Here is a 6,539-nt window from a genome sequence, read left to right as displayed (position 1 = left end):
GCCATGTCTCTTAGGTATATGAAAGGGGTACCTTTTTTCAGTTAAAGGTATACGAAAGGGGTACAATTTCTGTCAAAAATGGTATATAAAAGGGTAAGGGGTTAGAACTTGGGGCGGAGCCTCCCCGTATAAAACTTTTTTGAGTACCCCCCCGGGGTATCACGACACTTTTGTTCGTTTGTAACAAAATACTTTTGTCTTCCTTGAAAATGCGATAACATGAAACTTTTGTTTTTTGTTTGTTTTACGGCGGCATCGATGACATTTGTTTAATTTAATTAAGTTACGGTTTAGACTGCACGAAAGACGATTCTCAAAAACTAAAGAAACAAATCTAATCAAAAAACATATTTTTCGACAGGTTTTTTAAAACGCAGTACAGCTAGGATATTTGTTTCCTGGTTATCAGGTGTTCACGCCGAAAATCCCGGTGCAAGTTTTTGCATACCTAATTACGAAAGCGATGTGAAAGTCTCAAAATCTAAAAATTAATTTGCGGTTTTTACTTGGCGCCAAGAAGTCTGCAGGAAGCCTATTGCAAACACGCAATACAAGCGATGTTCATGATAGTTCCAGAAAACAACGTATACTAATCTGCGCATGCGTTTGGTGTAAATTACGTTGAGTAGTACCACAAGGAGAGCAAAGGGTTTTCTGAAACAAATATATACGTTTGAGATCTTCATATGAAAGTAACGTAGATGTGCTCCAGGTTTTACCTAGGGGTACGACAGCCCACCAAACCATCACAAAAGTGCATTCTGCACTAACGAGGGTAAAATTAATTGTTTCTTCGAGTCATTAGTATAGTAAAACATTACCGTATTTATTCGATTAAGCGCCCAACCTCGAATAAGCGCCCACCTCGAATTAGCGCCCACCCTGTAGGTAGGAAAGGTTAATAAGCGCCCAGCCTCGAATAAGCGCCCACCCCCACCCTCCTAAAATGAGGGCACAAGAGGAATTTTGATTATTGTGTTAGTCAATTTCAAAATTGACTAAGTACTACTAAAAGACTCCTGAAGACCGAGAATTTTTATTTTCTTACTAAACATTTAAAATTCAGCTTTGGCACACTTTTACACCCGGGCTTACAGAAGTCGATATTGACTGTACCGGTCTGTCTCGCGTTTTATAAACGTTGCGAATCGTTTTGATAACTTTAAAGAAACGCAATAAAATTCCATGTGTCCTGAAAAAAAAATATGAGAATTTCTAAACTTTCGTAATATGCTGTTTCGATTTCACTTCTTACATCTTACAGAAGCAGAGGTATCAGCTTTCTCAATATGATTCAGAATATGATCGGTGCCCAACTCTGCATGTTTCGAATTCCTTTGTTCGCTAAGTTGGGCACCGATCGTATTGAGAAAGGTGTATGCATGCATGATTTCAACATGGATTTTCTCGAAAAATGTCGGAGAGATGAAGCTTAAATTCGGCGAAGAGATAGAGCAACAACTCAGCGATCGACAGTCGTCGTCAGACAGGCGAGATTTTAAGTAGTTTGGCATTAATTCCGGTTTGAAGTGGAGGAAGTCGCTGCTGGCGGCTGCCAACTTGCAAGCCTTTTCTCCTCTTTCTTCTCTTTAATACCGGCCTTCGGACGGCTAATTCATTTAAAAAGGCGCTTAAAACAGCCCGCGCAGGCAGAGAAATACGACACATGAGTCAATTAAGTTAACGTTTCACAAAACTTCATTGAGATATTTAGAGCGAAATGTAGTTTAAATATGTAATTTCCAGAGCTTTATTTCAGTAACCCGTATAGATTTCAAACTTTCTTTTGTTTGTCTCATGTGAACATTAATAATTAACCACGAACAGATAGGGTGCCGGTGGTGTGCCTGTGTTCGCTCGTAAATTGATTCCCCGTATAAAGGCTTGAGGACCGACCCGCTCCGAGATCCGAGAGCGCTCAACGTCTTTTCGTGTGGGTCTACCGCGAACGACGTAATCGTTTGTATGTGATTTCAGCACTCTGGAAATTAAGGTTCCCATTAGGGGCCTTGGTATTTCTCACTTTTTTCCAACTGGCGATTCGATTAGATTAGAGCAAGGATTTACTCTAAAACGCTCTTACAGATTTTCCTAAAATTTTGTGTTCAATCAATCAATCAATCAATCAATCAATCAATCAATCAATCAATCAATCAATCAATCAATCAATCAATCAATCAATCAATCAATCAATCAAACTTTATTTACAGAGGGTTACACGTAATAGTTTTACAATCAATCCACAGGGAGCAGAGGAGCCAAATTCGATCTTTGTAAACATTAAAATGTTAGATCTATTTCGTAGCGCTTGTCATACGTTATCCGATCATTTTTGTTTGACGCGACGGTTAAGCCAGCGGGGAACTTGTTCAATAGTCTGTTGCGTTATCGAATTTGGTTCCTCTGCTCCCTGTGGTCAATCTTCTATACTTGAACATATCAAAAAATAAATACCAAGTGTCAATCTAGATTTCGAGAAAATCAAGCTTGTTTGAGAACAAAAGAAAACGTCAATGGTTGCTATGGTAACTTTTGTGACTAAGTGACGGGTAAAAAATTAAAATTTGGTCATATTTGATCATTATGGTGTATTTTGGCAAAAATCGAACATTGGCTTCTTTGATAATTTTAATTTTCAAAACAATCACCCTTTGGCTAAAAATACTACATCGAGCCTCCTTAAGTCGAAACATCTTCAGATCTTCCTCGGCAATCTTCGGAAATCTTTGGAAATCTTCGGAAAATGTTTGGATTCATCCGTACGACCTTCGGACAACATTTCAAAATCTTCGGAGATCTTCGGAAAATGGTCGGAAATCTTCGGAAAATCGTCAAAAACATCGTAATTATTAGGTTTATATAATAAATAGAATAATACATGGTTGCTTGAATATATGAAATTATCTTCTCGTGTTCAAAACCGATAACTCACTTGTTCATTGTGCTCACTCTTGAGCTATCGATTTGAATACTCGAAGATAAATTTCATATCTCCACGCAACCATGTATTACACATGTTCTGCCATAACTGCATGTGCCCGCGCACAATGGTGTCGATGCTTGGGTGAACAAATTCGTATATTTGCTGTGTTTTGTCCACCCTAGCCTCACCTTGAAACCACTGTTTGTAGTCACTGGAATGGTCTATTGAGACTTTATAATATCGCAATAAACCTATACCATAACTTTAAGTACGTTGGTCTTATGCTCTTGTTATAAGAACATCACTCATCTCTATTGACTTGCCTTTGAGCAAAGAAGACAGGTACACTGTGTGTCAAAATAAATCTAGCAGTTACTGAGCAGTAATTACCATTGATCCAAGTGGAAGACACGATCATTCCCAGACTACTCTCTGCAACACACTGATACATCCCATCCTCTTCCAATCTCACATTTTTGAACACCAACTTATTGTTTTCAATTTTCACTTGAGGCCTGTAAAAAGCAAGATAGAAATCTTAACCACTGATACTGAGCTAAGCTACAAGTATACCATTACAAAGAAATCTTACCGGCGGTTGTGACAAGCTTCCACAAAATTTATGTGAGAAAGATAAGAGTTTTGACATCTGTTCAGCTCTGTCTACACAAGCCAATAGGCTAGTGGACAACTATGTACTGCCCAAGCATTCCTGGTTTTCAATGTATGTATTGATAAGAGTTTTGCTACTCCCTCTGGAAGGGATGCCTGCCCAAGAACACAACACAGTGGCCTCGGTAGTGCTTGTGAAGCCTATGACAGTACGTACGATCCAGAATATAGTGTACTTCAAACCATTTGATTTTGCCACTGCGTCTTCCATTCACAAGGTAACTACATAGTTTTGGGTGGCTATCGACTCAATTTTGGCAGCCTATAGTGTAAGGCATGGCCAAGAAATAAAATTAACCTTGCACAGAGAGCGCAGTAAATCTCAGCTAACTTACGTGGAAGAAGTGATTCTTTTTCCATCCTTGAACCATGTAAATGATGGTGCAGGATCTCCAGTTGCATCACAGAGTAATGTACCATTTCCTTGGATGTCTATGATTTGCTGTTTTGGAGGAGGCTGTTTCCCTCCCCACTGTGGAGCAAGTATGTCAATAACAACAGATCAGCAAAGCGGCGCTGCGGATTTTATAAAATTTGCGAAAACTGCGGATTTTACAAATCTAACGATTTTTCGTTTCCGCGCATTACAAATATGCGACCGCGTAGATGGAAAGCGCTTGTCATGAAAGGAAACACAACGTATAGTAACTTTACAAGTCCCGTTTGGCCAAGTAATACATCCGTGTATACCTCGTTCTATAAGCGCTTGTGGGAATCTACACACTCTATTACTCGTTGTATTCCATGTATACCTCGTTCTATAAACGCTTGTGGGAAATTACACGCTCTATTACTTGTTGTATTCCATGTATACCTCGTTCTATAAACGCTTGTGGGAAATTACACGCTCTATTACTTGTTGTATTCCATGTATACCTCGTTCTATAAACGCTTACAAGTGGGAAATTACACGCTCTATAACTTGTTATATGAATATTCAAATTTCTTCACTAATTGCTATTGTAAATATTTAAGCTTTCTAAAATCGGCTTTTACGACTCGCATTTGTAATAAAATGAAAAAGAAATTTTTTCGCATTGTTTAGATTTGTTTTTTATGCCGTTTTCTTGGCGATTTGTAGCGCAAGAGAGCAGTTCTTGGAGTTTAAGTTTTCTACCCGTGTATAGAATACATACTAGTTATGCAACGCTTTCGAGTGGTATACTTGGTCGTACTTGTCACTTGTATTTTCTTCGTATACACACTCGCCTAAAGGCTCGTGTGTATACCGAGAAAATACAAGTGACTCGTGGGATATTCCATAGTATACCACGAGAAAGTGTTGTGTAACTATTTTATACCATGCCATAGAAAATACGCTCACTAAATTTCATCGAGAATAAGATCGCAGCGCACGATGGGAAGGTTGGGTTGAATACCGTTTAATATACAACGGCTTTCCTGTATTCTGATTGGCTGTATTTTCTATGGCATGGTATAAAAATATTTGCACAAGGCGTGCAACTTCGACATCGACGAATCGGGTACCGTCTCTGGAATGTAGCCGAAAAAACATATTTTCTCGAATCGCTTTCATTGGAGATCTCGGTCCTCGAAAGAATAGCCGGCCTTCGAACTATAGTCTGGCCCAATTTGCGTGCAATCAGTTCGTGCTGTTGTCCTTTAAAACTAGCTGGAATATCAAATTAGGTCGTAAATTTGCCGATTTACGATGATCTGTACCACCTACTTGGACAATTTATGCGATTTTCACGAAGCCGAAGACAACGTAAACTGGAAATTTAATTTTCACCTCAACTTCTAATGTTTTAAATCATATAAACATTTTTCACAATTATATTCGTTAGTTCACTCAACAATTCCACGTAATAGCGAGTACAAATTGATTTCCTAGTTTACGTTGTCTTCGGCTTCGCCGTCGTGATTTCCGAACAGTATATCTTTGGGGTACCCCAGAGGACGTTTTGAAGTGGAAAACGTTGGCTTTTAAGGGGAGGGCAAAGGCAAAAAATTTGACCAACTACAGATCATCGTAATTCGGCAAATTTACGACCTAATTTGATATTCCATCTAGTTTTAAAGGACAACGGCACGAACTGATTGCACGCAAATTGGGCCAGACTATAGTTCAAAGGATATTCTTTCGAGGACCGGCCGATGTCTAATTAAAGCGATTCGAGCTCGAGAAAATATGTTTTTTCGGCTACATTCCAGAGACGGTACCCGAATCGTCGATGTCGAAGTTGCACGCCTTGTATAAATATTTGTATTCTATAGACGAGTCCTGAAAACTTAAGATGGTTTCCGCACAATTTTCGAGCAATACAGGCAAAAATAAAGTTACCAAAAAGACCTCTTAGCTTACAAAAACCTGCCAAAAATTTAGCACTCGAGCTGACCCCGCGAGAGAAAAATGGATTTGAAGTTATCTTTATTTCAGTTAAAACGGACGTTTTGCACCAGTTCAAAACAAAATGGCGCGCATTTTATACATTTTTTCGAGGTTTGACTTTAATTTTCTCGAGAATGCTTTAGAATTTGATTGCGGGGTCACTAAGACAAATGAATTTCGATGAGATCTTTTAAATAATATAGAAAATGTTGCCGTGCAATGAGTGGATTTTTGGTACTTAATTTTCGCACTCATTGCTCGAACTTTCAGCGGAATCCGTCTTAAACTCCTAGAACTGCTCTCTCGCGCTACAAATCGCCAAGACATTAAAACAAACCTAAACAATGCGAAAATATTTCTTTTTCATTTTATTACAAATACGAGTCGTAAAAGCCGATTTTAGAAAGCTTAAATATTTACAATAGCAATTAGTTTTCGTCAAACTTTTATCCGAAAATCTTAGGCGATTGTATGTCTTCCGAACAGTTATTCACCGAAACGGAAAATCCTAGCTCAGTGATCTTTCTTCGTACCCAAATACAGCCTTTTTATCTCGCCGAAAACAACACGAATCACTTTCCCCACTTAAAT

The sequence above is a fragment of the Oculina patagonica genome, chromosome 4, assembly GCF_052425735.1.
Source record: "Oculina patagonica isolate OP01 chromosome 4, crgOcupat, whole genome shotgun sequence".
NCBI classification, from domain to species: Eukaryota; Metazoa; Cnidaria; class Anthozoa; order Scleractinia; family Oculinidae; genus Oculina; species Oculina patagonica.
Note: the sequence above shows the minus strand (reverse complement) of the source record.